This window comes from Podarcis cretensis (assembly GCF_951804945.1).
Source record: "Podarcis cretensis genome assembly, chromosome: 5".
Taxonomy (NCBI): domain Eukaryota; kingdom Metazoa; phylum Chordata; class Lepidosauria; order Squamata; family Lacertidae; genus Podarcis; species Podarcis cretensis.
Window position 1 is genome coordinate 67,506,727 of NC_137174.1, and position 15,208 is coordinate 67,521,934.

Sequence of the window (15,208 nt, forward strand, 5' to 3'; positions counted from 1 at the left end):
TGTATGGAAGTGAGAGCTGGACCATAAAGAAGGCTGATCGCCGAAGAATTGATGCTTTTGAATTATGGTGCTGGAGGAGACTCTTGAGAGTCCCATGGACTGCAAGAAGATCAAACCTATCCATTCTGAAGGAAATGAGCACCGAGTGCTCACTGGAAGGACCGATCCTGAAGCTGAGGCTCCAATACTTTGGCCACCTCATGAGAAGACTCCCTGGAAAAGACCCTGATATTGGGAAAGATGGAGGGCACAAGGAGAAGGGGACGACAGAGGATGAGATGGTTGGATAGTATTCTCGAAGCTACTAACATAAGTTTGACCAAACTGCGGGAGGCAGTGGAAGACAGGCGTGCCTGGTGTGCTCTGGTCCATGGGATCACAAAGAGTCGGACACGACTAAACAACAACAACAACAATGTTGTAGTGGGCTTGTACGAACCCTCCATGCAAATGGGGATCCTGCTTTTTCAGGGTTGCCTGTGTGCAGGGTCCAAGCCTCCTGTAGTCTTTCCCCACTCAACATTGGGGAAAGGTTGGCAAGCAGGCAGCAGAGTGCAAACTGGGATGTTTAAGTCAGGGCTTGCACTGCCTTGCTCTAGTAAGAGCTGTTCAACAGTGGAATTTGCTGCCAAGGAGTGTGGTGGAGTCTCCTTCTTTGGAGGTCTTTAAGTAGAGGCTTGACAACCATATGTCAGGAGTGCTCTGATGGTGTTTCCTGCTTGGCAGGGGGTTGGACTCGATGGCCCTTGTGGTCTCTGCCAACTCTATGATTCTATGATTCTATCTATGAATTTTGCATTTTCATGTTCAGGCAAATGGTGTGAACACAGCTTTTTGTTGTAGCCTCTGCTTGTAAGCCAGTTAATCAATGATTAAAATCTCTCCATTTTGTGTGGCGGCTCAAGCCTACCTGGTGCACCAGTTTCAGAAAAATAAGTATGTTTACACGGAAGCAGTTCCAGGGTTGTTTTGACTATACACGATCTTGTCTTTACATGCAATCCCCGAAGTGTACCCCATACACAAGTTGTGAGTTACCTGTTATGTGTATTCCCACAATGCTCTGATCTCACAATAAGGAAGGCTCAGAGGGATGGTGTCTGATGTCTAAGTCCTCTAACTCGTTGGTGCTTGAACTTTCTTTAATGAAGTTGTTCATCTTAGGCTGTGGAGTCGCTGCAGGTGACACCCAAGGAAGTGGAAGATCAGCCAAGTTGCAGGGAACAGGGAAGATGTGCAGGATTAGTGCTTCTAGTGGTTGTCCTGCTGTGGCCTGGATTATACGTTATGCCTGGGACAAAGTGTGCAGTACTTTTAAAATATGACAATAAATCCTGAAATCAGTAGCTGAACTGGGATCCACACAGTCACAAAAACAAATTAACTGAAAAAGCATCAACGCAAAAAAGGCAAAATAAATAGCAAAAACAAAAGCACCAAATATAAGCTCTAAATATCACCTCAGAACACTGCAATCGGAAATGGATGGCTTGAATTACAGTGGGGGGGGGATGCAAATTAGCAGCGCAACAGGAAACACTGGGACTCAAAACGGAGCACATTCGGCTTCTGAAAAAAGGTTCGAAAACCGGAACACCTACTTCCGGTTTTGCAGTGTTCTAATTCCAATTTGTTCGTAAATTAAGCTGTTCGAAAACCAAGGTACCACTGTAGTTCACTTCAGGTCTGGTGTCTGTCACCTGATACATGACAGGACATCCACCATACAGTACTGTGTATTCTTGCAGTTGCTGAGTCCTGTTTGAAAGCTGCAGGTATGCTGATCACCTGTTCAACCAGGAATGGAGTTGGGATGTTCTTGCCACCTCTTCTGAACAGCTAGGTGATACTGCCTGTATTCTAGCAGAGCTTTGCATGTAGGGCTTTGCATGTAGGAGACAATGTCACCACCATTCTTTGCGTGGCTGGTTCTCCATAAACCAAGTGTTTGAGAGCTCTCTTCTGTGCACAAATATGCTGTTGGACTCACCTCAGCCCCAGCTAGCATGGCCCGGTGATTAGGAATGATGGGACTTGTAGTCCTAACAGAAATGGACCATCACAGGTTCCCCATTCTTGCATTAAATGCTCCTATCTGCTTCTTTAATTATTTCCCATGGATACAGTGCAATAGGTAGCAAGTATCCCTATGTATCAAGCACATCAGCAAAAAGATCCACAAATACGAAAATATACACCAAACAATGCATAAAAAGAGATAATGAACACAATATAAATAGGACAATAATACTACAAACCAGCATATAATAGATCCATTTCAACCATTAAGCTTTTTTCCAAAGATATTCTGATTAGTTCTGATTCCCTGGGAAAGGTTTTCTAAATAATCTTATTTGGGAAATGTGCCCAATTGACTCTTGTTGTGCTTGGGCGGCTGATGATTTTTTACCTGAGCAGTTTTATTTTCTCTGAGAGGCTGTTTTTCAATATGCAGGTTGGATGATGATGATGATGATGATGATGATTTTACAAACATTGGTCATTTGCCCTTTTGTCTGGCTTTGCCTTGTTTTGGGAAGAGGAATTATTGGGATACATTCCCCAAATATGATGGGGAAAGGTTTTCTAAAAAAAAAAGGGGGGACTGTTACATGCTTAGACACACAAAATAAACAGTGGGCATGATTCTGCCAAAGTTAAGCATTTTTCAGTCCAAGCAATTTCAGAGAGAAATTGTTTAATTATGTTTGCTTAATTTTGGCTGGGTTTTACCTAAGATTCTTTTTAAATTTATTTTTTAGGAAAGGTCTGTACCGATGGTAGGAACCAAATTATTTCCTTGAAGGCTTTAAACAACATTCAAGACATGGGGCAGAAGACATCTTTAAGTACAACTAAATGAAGAAAACCTTTGATTACTTTTGGAGTGTTTCATCTTATAATCCGTACAGTAAATGAAAAAGACAGAGTTTCAGTAATGACAGGCTTTTCAGCCTAATGTTACATGTGTGATCTTCATGATAAACCCTCTCACAAGAAAACACTCGTCACCTAGACGGGGTGAGTTCCCGTTGCTCAGTCCCTGCTCCTGCCAACCTAGCAGTTCGAAAGCACGTCAAAGTGCAAGTAGATAAATAAGTACCGCTCCAGCAGGAAGGTAAACGGCATTTCCGTGTGCTGCTCTGGTTCGCCAGAAGCAGCTTAGTCATGCTGGCCACATGACCTGGAAGCTGTACGCCGGCTCCCTCAGCCAGTAAAGTGAGATGAGCGCCGCAACCCCAGAGTCGGTCACGACTGGACCTAATGGTTAGGGGTCCCTTTACCTTTTAGTAGTACTGGTGATGACTTCAGTACTGCTTAAGAGCTGCCTTCAATGTTTTTTTTACCTTGTAGACTCCTGGTCTTGTTATGCCAAGTTTTATTAAGTTGTTTCAGGCTTCCCCACCTCTATCATCTGTCTCTCTTTAAGCCTATGAAATCTAATAAAGAACTTTGTGATTATGTAATCACAGTTGTTAGGGACAAAAAACCCCAGGCATTGAGAGTCTTCTCAATGACTGAACCAGTTTGTTTGTTGGTTGGTTTGTTTAATTATTTGTTTTATTAAGTTTATATACTTCCCTTCATCCGAGGAACACAGAAAGGTTTGTGAAACACCTTGCTCTGTGAGATCCATTTAGCCCCCTCTCTTCCTATTTTTAAAAGATGTTTGAACTTTCCTGTTCTAGCAAGCATTTCTTTTGTCAGGTGGATAGATTTTATATGGCAGATCCTCCTTTTAGGATCTTTAAATCTGCCCAACCTTTCCCTGTTTTTAGGCTGCTTTACTGATTTTATAGGATTGTTTAGTTTTGAATCAACATCAGCCGCTGCGAGTGATGCAAATGCATTGGAAGGGGCAGGGCAGATGTTTTCTACATAAATTACCCCTCTGAGAAAATTGGATATATATATATATATATATATATATATATATATATATAAACCACTTTTAAGGGTTAGTTAATGGGGCAAGATCTTCAGCTTTAATTCATTTTAAATAGGGAATCTTTTAAAAATATGGTTCTTGTAGAGATGCTATATGTGTTTCTTATTATTCATAAGGTTTATACACTGCCTTTCCTCTTAATGGGCTTGAATCATTGTGCGTGTTCTCTATTTTATTCTCAGCAGCCCCAAAAGGTGAGTGATCCAATGGCCCAAAGTCATCCAGTGAGGCTTGCAGCTGAATAGGGATTTGAACCTGGCACTCCCAATCTTAGGCAAGCACAATAAATTCTACACCACATCTGCTGATTTCCCCCCACCCTACCACACCAAATTTTGAGGTGTGCACAGGGTCACATTGTTTAGGAATATAATGAGCTACCTTATACAGCAGGGGTGGGCAAGGTTTACCAGCCATGGGCCTGATCACTCCCATGGAGATCATCTGTGGGCCGGACTGGCACAGTGTGGCGCTGGAAATTGCTTCTGTGCATGCCCAGATGCTGAAAATCGCACCTGCGCAGAAGCAATTTTCGGCATCTGGACATGCACACACGCAATTTTCGGTATCTGCGCATGCGCAGATGCAATTTCTGGCACCGCTCGGCAAGTCCCTGCGCCGTGCTGTGCCGGTTTAGCGCAGCGCATGGGGTACTTGCCAAGCAGGCAGCTTGGTTCGGGGGGGGGGCTCGTAGGCCAGTAAAATGGTCTTCGTGGGATGCATCTTGCCCATGGGCCACACATTGCTGACCCCTGTTATACAGAGTCAGACCCATAGGTTGATCTATTCTAGGCACCCCCAATTTGCAGCCCTCCAGATGTTTTGGCCTACAACTCCCATGATCCCTAGCTAACAGGGCCAGTGGTCAGGGATGGTGGGAATTGTAGTCCAAAACATCTGGAGGGCCAAAGGGTGGGGGTGTCTGAGCTAGTCTGATATTGTCTAAACTGACTGGCAGCTCTTCTCCAGGGCTTCAGATGGGACAATCCAAGTTTGACCTGGAAATGGGTAGTGCTGGGAGGCACAATTTAAGAATGATATTGACAAACTGGAAGTGTGCAGAGGAGGGAAGCCAAGATAATCAAGGGTCTGTAAACCAAGCCTTAAGTAGAACTGTTGAAGGAGCTGGGTAGGTTGTGCTTGGAAAGGAGGAGACTTCAAATATCTAAATGGCTGTCCCATGGAAGATGGAGCAAACATGTTTTCTCCTGCTCTGGAGCATAGGACTCAAACCAATGGCTTCAAGTTACAAGAAAGGAGATTTCAACCAAACATCAGGAAGAACTTTCTTGACAGTAAGAGCAATTCGGCAGTGGAACAGACTCTCTTGGGAGGTTGTGGACTCTCCTTCATTGGGGGTTTTTAAGCAGGGTTTGGATGGCCGTCTGTCATGGATGCTTTAGCTGAGATTTCTGCATTGTAGGGGTTGGAGTAGATGACCCTTGAACCCTACAGTTCTATGATGCCATGCCAGAGAATGAACCTGAGGCCTTCCACATGCAGAAATGCTCTACCACTGAGCTGTACATTCAACAGTATACATTTTTACATTCAGTGTTAAAAATTTGGTTCATTCTCTGACTATCATTCTATTTCCAGTGTCCAGACTCAGCTGTTTATGTAGTTAAAACAACCCCACTGTATTTTGTAGTGGAAAGTGCCACTTACATTGTATGTCCACCTTCAGTAACTTCTCGGGCGGGGGTGTTCTCACAGCATCGCTTAATGACTATTTCTCACAAACACACATGTTTTGCCCATCCTATATCAATTTAGCCTTACTTATTTCAGTCCCAGATCTCCTGGAAGTTTTCTCTGTTTCTTGAGGTAGTGATCTTTGTCATCTAGGTTCTTTGTACTTGCTTGATTTTTTTTCAAGAAAATATGAATTGTTGTTGTTGTTGGGTTGCCTCAGCCACTCTTGGTGGCTTCCAACATATATATTAAAGGTAAAGGGACACCTGACAATTAGATCCAGTCATGACCGACTCTGGGGTTGCGGCACTCATCTCGCTTTACTGGCTGAGGGAGCCGGCGTACAGCTACAAAGTAAAAAAAACCTTGAAGGCAGCTGTTAAGCAGTACTGAAGTCATCACCAGTACTACTAAAAGGTAAAGGGACCCCTAACCATTAGGTCCGGACGCAGGTGGCGCTGTGGGTTAAAGCCTCAGCGCCTAGGGCTTGCCGATCGAAAGGTCGGCGGTTCGAATCCCTGCGGCGGGGTGCGCTCCCGCTGCTCGGTCCCAGCACCTGCCAACCTAGCAGTTCGAAAGCACCTCCGGGTGCAAGTAGATAAATAGGGACCGCTTACCAGCGGGAAGGTAAACGGCGTTTCCGTGTGCGGTCCTGGCTCTGGCTCTGGCTCTGGCCAGAGCAGCAATGTCACGCTGGCCACGTGACCCGGAAGTGTCTCCGGACAGCGCTGGCCCCTGGCCTCTTAACTGAGATGGGCGCACAACCCCAGAGTCTGTCAAGACTGGCCCGTACGGGCAGGGGTACCTTTACCTTTACCTTTACCTTTAACCATTAGGTCCAGTCGTGACCGACTCTGGGGTTGCGTCGCTCATCTCACTTTACTGGCTGAGGGAGCCGGCGTACAGCCATGACTAAGCTGCTTCTGGTGAACCAGAGCAGCACACGGAAATGCCGTTTACCTTCCCGCTGGAGCGGTACTTATTTATCTACTTGCACTTTGACGTGCTTTCGAACTGCTAGGTTGGCAGGAGCAGGGACTGAGCAACGGGAACTCATCCCGTCGCGGGGATTTGAACCGCCAACCTTCCGATTGGCAATTCCTAGGCTCTGTGGTTTAACCCACAGCGCCACCCGTGTCCCTACCAGTACTAATACCATGGACACTGATGGAAAATATTCACCAGTACTACTATCGTTACTTAATTGATGCATATTCTCCATCAGTGCTCATGGTACTTTAAATAATATTTCTCTGCCCCAAAGAGCATGCCAACGTAAAGTTTGACATTGAACAACGGCACAGATTAAAAGGAAACAATGGTGACAAGGAAATGAATGTGCAGAAATTCATTTGCACGTACTTAAGGGGTTTTCCCGCAACATGAGATTCTAGCGTTTCCCACACAGTAGTATTACAAATTCCTTTGCTATTTAAAAAATTTTTGGCTCTTAGAACTGAAACTAGTTGTGAGCGTTTTCTTGTGAGAGGGGTTATCATGACTGAACAATGGGAGCTCACCCCATCGTGGGGATTCGAACCACCGACCTTCTGATCGGCAAGTCCTAGGCTCTGTGGTTTAACCCACAGCACCACCCGCGTCCCTCCAACATATATAAAAACATAATAAAACATCAAACGTTAAAAACTTCCTGATACAAGGCTGCCTGCAGATGTTTTCTGAATGTTGTATAGTTGTTTATCTCCTTGACATCTGATGAGAGGGCTTTCCACAGGGAGGGCTCCACTTATGAGCTATAATTCAAATAATTATAGCTGTATTTTAAAACAAAATACAGGGGTTTTTATGAGCAAAAGCTTAATATGTGGCTTGGTAATAGAAACATTGCCACAGACATCAATAACCAGATTGTAATTATTTACAGAGAAACAGAACTTCTTCAAACAGAGTAGGTCAATAAGAAATTTCCATCACTTCGTGTTCTTCAGAAGTGCCTTTATTTAAAACAAAGTTATCAGAGACTATGTTGTCTGATAACAACCTCTTCATTTCTCTGGAAATTGGGCAAGAGATGGTGGTGCTTGCTTTATATTTACACAGTACTAGGAATCAGTCTGAGATGGTTGAAAGCAAAAAAGAACACATAATTAACGGGTCTTGTTTCAGTAATTTCTTCTTGGGATAAGGAAATGCAAACAATGGAAAGCTTTGGTGGTTTGTAAACATGCCACTGGCTTGACTACCCGGGGCAAGTAAGAACGATCTATGTTAGATTTCTATCTCTCTATAAATTCATAAAAATCTGCCACAAATGATTAACAGAGGTTTTCTTAGGCAGGTATGTGCAGCGGAAATGTGTTCTCATATGTGGGTTTGTTTGTTAGGCTGTTATATTTTTACAGCAAGCCCATAGTGATCTCAGGCGGGGTTCTCAGAGGACACCTGTGTTGGTCTTTGTTTTCTTCTTCTTCCAAGGCCTTCTCTTGGCTTCCAGAATTTCAAGAGTGACACTTGGGAATTTTGTTCTAGTGTGACAACTGGCAGTTGGTAACTGGACATTTATTGTTGGATCAGTTGCAAATCCATAAAAGGGCATCCTCTTTTGTATCACGACAAAACTTCTTATTTCCCCCCCTTCCCCCTCTTTCGCTTCTGAATCTTCGACTAAACGGCCTTGTCAAAGGGCTTAATTGAAAAGTCCAAGCACACAGTATCAACCCTGATCTCCCTTATGCAAGATAAACAGGAGAATAGCCTCATTCCTGGTTCCAGTGTAAGTGGAAAAGGAGCTTAAATTAGATTTAAAATGAACTATGTACTGAATACAAGTTTTCAATCTGCTGTGGCAAGCAACTATAAATTACTCACCAGTAAGTCCAATGATGGAGCTTTTCAGCCCTCTCCTGCCCCCCCTCCACTCTGCGCAAATAGACCTATTTCTGAACAGCAAGGAATTTTCTGGAGCCAGAGACGTTGGGTCTCTTACGATCAAAACCAGCCTATAAGATTTGGGCTTGTTTCTCTTCCATTTGTAAAAGCAGGATAATTCGTTAACGAGAACAAAATGAAAGCCTGGTGAAACATGACACAAATGCTTCTTTTCACTGAAGTGTAAAAGGAAAGCAAGAAGAAATTAAGTACTGAAATAGTAAGTTCCCTTGACAGACAGAGCAGCTCTAAACTGCTTGTCTCGTCACACCCTTTCGCAGATCATAGCATGGAACCAACATGAGTATGATTACTGGGACTGGAAGCCTGACATTCTCTAAATAGGTGGCATTACATTTTGCCTTCAAATCAATAGCAACAACAACAAAAGTGATGGTAGCAACAATACAATTTTACTGGAGCCAGAGTTCCAGAAAGCCATGATAAAATTTCACATTTTATTATACTGCATTATCTGGGTCCCTTTCAAGCTACTGTTAAAAGCAATCAACAATCAGTTCTTCATTTCTCTGAGACAGACGCTTGATAAAAGGGAAATTTCAACACATATCCTTTCATGAACTTCCTTGTAGTGGGGTTTGAGGCAGGCCTACAATCCACAAACTGTTGCCTCTTTCATGTAATATGGACCGGATGTACGATATTGTTGAATCCATTGTGTATCCAAAATATGACTAACTTCATTTAGTTTTGGAGAAAGTTGATCTGACTTTCGTAAAACCATTCACTTGAAAGCTGGTACTTGTTTGTATTCTCATTTGTGTATCTTTTGTACATCACAGCTAATGCTGCTGAAATGAGTGGCTGCAATCCAGCGCCACAGAATCGTTGCTCAAGGCTGCGGTTGTCATATGCAAGTTGTTTTAGAGAGTGTTAGATCAACTAAGCTCTTTTTATACCAATTGGGTTGTAGAAGATGATATGGCTGCATTAGGTATAGCTGTGGTGAGGATTGTCTGTCTGTGTCCAGTTGTACCCTTGGCATATGCCCTTGCTCATTCTGTCTGGTGACTCAGCTGGTGAGAGGCACTTGTTGTGCTTCCCAGCATGCTAGAAATTTTCATCTGAAAATAGGACATCACACGGCACAGAGTCAAATGTGCATGGTTCATGTGATGAAAATTCAGACAGCCCTATCATCTATCATGGGTTATAACCAACCGAACTAGATTAAGGCTAGACCCATTGAAATTAATGTACCAAACTAGTTGTGCCCATTATTTTCAATAGGTTTACTCTGAGTAGAACTAACACTGGACACCAGTTGATTTTAGTGGTTTTGGATTGTACCCAGAGTCCAAAAGTGTCTCTCAATTATAAACGGCAACATCAGAATTAAGAAAAAAGCTTTTAAAAACCTAGAATGCAGTGCTCAAATGATTTTATAACTAAATGAGACAGAACATGCTGCCTGGTACTTCTTGTCACATCACCTGAAGTGCTACTTCACACTCACAGATACATGATCTGCCATGATCATGTAAACTGTGCAAGTAGCATGCAAGTTATAACAGACTGAGCAATTGGGGTGTCTTTTTCATTCATGAGACATTTCCAAGGCTCTTGCTTATTCTGAAGATGTTGTTGAAATGTTGATTCTTGCTCAGTAGAATCACAGAGCTAGCGGGTGTCCTGGCAACCTCTGGGATCAACTCTGTCTCCTCAGGCACCAGTATTTTATGCCTAAACCATGCCAGTGGGTGCCTGTTGATTCTTGTCTTGGAAGCCTCCATGGAAAGGGAATCCATAACCTAAGGAGCTTGTTTCATTCCTTAGGTGTTCTCCATTTCCAGCACTGGCTGCAAGCCAGATGGCCCTGGTAACTTCATAAGCAGGGCCTGATGGAGCCCCAGTTATTTGTTCTGAGCATCTGATAATCAGAGCAGAATTGTCTCTGAGCACAAAAGCTTCATTTTCAGTAGTTTTGGCTAAGAACCCTTAACCGACGTGACTTCCATGAGCGTGTATAGTCAACTAAAAGCCGGCGAAGCCGAGGCCATCGGTCTATCTTGTAGTAATGAATCCCTTTAATTACTTGGGTGTTTTGTAAATAATACTGCTCATCAGATTTGCTGGATGATCCCAAGCTCAGGTCATGGCATCTATAGGCAGGACTGCAAGAAGAGTCCATCTGAAACCCTAGAGAGCCTCTGCAAGTCAGTGTAGACAACACTAAACTAGATGGACCAGTGGTTTGACTCTGTATAAGGCAGCTTCCTACCTAACCTCTTAAGATTTGCTTTATAGCAGGGGTCAGCAAACTTTTTCTGCAGGGGCTGGTGCACTGTCCCTCAGACCTTGTCAGGGGGCCGGACTATATATTTTTTTGGTGGGGGAGAACAAATTCTTATGCCCCACAAATAACCCAGAGATGCATTTTAAATAAAAGGACACATTCTACTCATGTAAAAACACGCTGATTCCTGGACCGTCCGCAGGCCAGATTTAGAAGGCAATTGGGCTGAATCCAGCCCCCGGGCCTTAGTTTGCCTACCCATACTTTGTAGGGAAACTTCCCCAAACCCATTGGTCTTCGTTATCCTGTACATTTTCTAGTTCCACAATATCCTTTTTTGAGTCTGGGTGACCAACCACATCCAAAGTAACTGTACTCTAAGCCTTAGCTCAACTTTTCCCAACCTGCTGCTTTTCATGTACAAGTCCCATCATCCTCGACTATTGACCATGCTGGCTGGGATTGGTGAGAGCCGTCATTCAAAACTTCTGGAGGGTAACAAGTAGGCAAAGTCTTCATTAGTGCACCATAGATTTACGAAGGAACATTCAGATATGAAATGGTGGTAGCTAATGTACAGTGTGATGAAAAGCAATAAAACAATCTCTGGATCTTTCTACTTAAAAGTTGGTGATGAAAGGCATGCAATAGAGAAACCAATAATCTCTAAAGAGAGAGAGAGATCATTTATCTAGTGAACAAGTTGTTCCCATTAAATCTTTCTATGTTATAATTGCATCAGTTTGTAAACAATGATAAAAGGACTGCACCAAGTTAATAAATGATGCTTCTTTTCTTAGTAGAACTTTTCATTTTGCCTCCACTTTAGACCATGGGTCATAAAGACGTATGCCTCTTAGACTATTCTCATTAAGAGTTAATTTCGCACTCTTAGGTAGGAATCCTGGGAACTAGTATTGATTACTGAGAGTTCTTTGTTGCGATTTCCTGGTTTCAGCTAACATAGATGCTACTATACATAGCTATTTTAATCACAGTTCTCTTTTGGGAGAGGTCTGGTGTCTTAATTCTCAGCATATTGCCTCTAGTATGCTTTTGTCAATACAACTACCATATTTTTCGCCCTAAAGGACACAATTTTTCCCCTCCAAAAATGAAGGGGAAATGTGTGTGCGTCCTATGGGGCGAATGCAGGCTTTCGCTGAAGCCTAGAGAGCGAAGGGGGTTGGTGCGCACCGACCCCTCTCGCTCTCCAGGCTTCAGGAAGCTATCCGCTAGCCGTGGGAGACTCAGCTCTCCCATGGCTAGTGGAGAGCTTGCCGGCACCCAGAAGCTTGGGGCGCGCTGAGCTCAGCACGCCCCAAGCTTCGGGCTTCGCGCAGCGTTCCGCTAGCCATGGGAGAGCCGTGCCAAGTCGCGCGGCTCTCCCACGGCTAGCGGATAGCAGCCTGTTCTGGGGGCTGGGGGCTGGGGTCGGGGGAATACTTTTTTTTCTTTATTTCCCCCCCCCCAAAAAAAAAACCTAGCAGCGTCCTATGGGCCGGTGTGTCCTATGGGGCGAAAAATACGGTAATTTTCAAATGTGGATTTTATTGCATGGTATGCTAGTATGCCCTGTTGTTTTGTCTGTTTCTTTACTGCGTGGGGACATGTTTCTTGCTATAAGTTTTCCTTTTTAAAATATCATTGATGTCTGATTTGTATTGTGCAATCTGTCATTGTTGGTTTGTTTGGTTGTATTATAAAATCTCAATAAAGCAGCAAGGAACTTTAACCCCCCCCCCAAATCATGATAGTTAATTTGGTAAGCGTTTAAGGTTCTTGGGCCCAGGATACCATAAGGATCTCCTGTGCCCATATATCCCAGATAATATGGAAGAGGTGTCGTTGTTTTTTGACTCCATGGGGTCCCATTTTAAACATTTAGAACTGCATATTCTTCCATACTCTAATTTCTTTTATATCAATCCATATTGTCTATGATAATTGTAACACCACAAATGAAATCAAAATCCTGCTAATGTTTCCAGCTGCTTACAGGGGCCTCCTAAATAACTTATAAATTTCTTTTATGAAGTTTTTGGCCTCTTGGTTTCTGAGTTTTCGAGTAAGTTTTGCCATCTCTGCATAGTCCATCAGCTTGGTTTGCCATTCCTCTCTTTGTCTTCTTTCCAACTTTGCTAGTAACATCTGGGTGGCTGTTGTTCCATACATGAAAAGTCTTTTCTGCTCCTTTGGAATATTGGTACCTGTAATTCCTAATAAAAACGCTTCTGGTTTCTTAACAAAGGTTATTTTAAACATTTTCCCCCCATTTCATCATATATCATCTCCCAGAAAGCTTTTATTACCTTACAAGTCCACCACATATGATAAAAGGTACCTTCTTTTTCTTTACTTTTCCAGCAGATATTTGTACTTGTCCTATACATTTTTGTCAAATTAGTAGGAGTCAAATACCAACCGGTACATCATTTTCATATAGTTTTCTTTCAGTGTATAACATCCTGTAAATTTCACGTTTGTTTTCCATAACCTTTCCCAATCTGCCATCTGGATATTATGTCTCAAATATTTTGCCCATTGTATCATTACCAACTTGACCTGCTTATCTTTTGTGTGCCATTCTAAGAGCAAATTGTACATTTTCAACAATAATTTAGCATTATTTTCTACAAATCTTTTTGAAATCTTGATATCTCACGACTAAAACCTTTGTTCTTATCTGTCTTAAAAATATCATTTAGTTGGTGAAACTGTAACCTATTAGTTGTCCCATGTGTTAAAGAGGCCCATTGACCTCAACTAAAAGTCATGCATTTAGTGTCTCCAGCCCTATGCTGTGGAACAGTACTGCACAAGACATTAGGCAGGCACTCTCGCATTTGACTTTCAGCCATCTCTTGAAGACCTTTTTTTTGCTGACAAGTCTTTGCTGACCTTTTTAAATTTTATTTCTGATTAGCCAGTTACTTGTATTTTTATTTTTTAAATGGGTGTTTTATGTCTTAACATTGTACATGATGATGTCATAATATAACATGATATGCTGGTATAGATTGATTGATTGATTGATTGATTGGGTGGGTGTTCAGTATCTATTACTGGTCTTCAACTGGTGGGATGGGACCCACTAGTGGTAGGGAACCACTAGTGGATCATGGCCTGATCTAAGGTGGATCTCAGTGAACACTATATGGCTTGTGAAACATGGACCACTTATAAACGCTATCTCCAACTCCTCAAAAGATTCCACCAATGGTGTCTCTGAAAATTTTTACACATCACTTGGGAAGACAGGTGAATTAATACCAGTGTACTGGAAGAAGCAAAGATCACCAGTGTTGAAGCAATGATTCTTCAACATCAACTTCATTGAATGGTCATGTTGTGCGGATGCCTGATGATCGTCTTCCAAAGCAACTACTGTGCTCTATTTCGAACTTAAAAATGGAAAGCGTAATGCTGGTGGTCAACAAAAGAGGTTTAAAGACTGTCTCAAGGTAAAAACACCAACAATTGGGAAACACTTGCTTGCGAGCGCTCCAATTGGAGAACAGTCTTTACCAAAGGTGTCATGGGCTTTGAAGACACTTGAGCTCATGACGCAAAGGAGAAATGTTCTAAGAGGAAGGCATGCTTGGCAAATCCACACCATGATCAACTCCTGCCCGGAAACCAATGTCCCCACTGTGGAAGGACATGTGGATCCAGAATTGGCCTCCACAGTCTCACTGTTAAAACTGTGTTATGGAAGGCAATCTTACTCGGCTATGAGTGATCGCCAAAGAAGAAGATATGGCAAGATACTGAGACATGGGTCCGCAAATGGGTTAAAAGTGGGTCTTTGGTTTGGAAAAGGCTGAAGATACCTGGTCTATATTACTTTAAGCATGGGACAGATTCCATGTGTAGTGGTATTAACAGAAAGATCTTGTCTGTATTTGGAGTTCAGGCCCAGTGGGCAGTGCAAGTTTCCACAGTTCAAAGAAGGAAAACCACAAAGGTCCCCTGCTGAGGCTTCCATAGTTTTTGGTTGTGATTTGAGGGTAGTGTTGTAATGAGCACCACTTATCTCAATATCTGTGGTCTGCCCATTTGTGCTGCACTTGCTTGTGCATGGAAGAAAAAAGAACAAGGAAGCAAATTTTAAGTTATGGTAGTTTCTGCCAGTTGGTTCTGTGGGCTTCCTAGCAGGGTTCAAGATGCTCAGTTTCAAATTCCTTTTGTTTTGATGTTAACAGATCCTTAGGTAATGCCCAGGCATAGCAGGCCATGAACAAAAGAAAAGGGGTGGGGGCAGTGTTCAAAACTCCCATTGTTCTAGGTGTGTTTTATGACAGGGAATTTCATTAGCGCAAGCAGTTTCTGAGCTCTGGGTGCAGTACTGCGCCTAAGATTTCAGATTAAAACTGCAGAGTGGAAGGAAAGGAAGACCTTTTTCTGCCTCCTCACTT

General features: G+C 42.9%; 1 protein-coding gene across 4 annotated transcripts in view; it reads left to right on the top strand.

Annotated features, from left to right (window-relative positions):
• The window catches only part of ST6GAL1 (ST6 beta-galactoside alpha-2,6-sialyltransferase 1), a 108,033-nt gene that overhangs the window by 38,921 nt on the left and 53,904 nt on the right, over nucleotides 1-15,208 (top strand). The gene's annotated exons all lie outside the window — the stretch shown is intronic.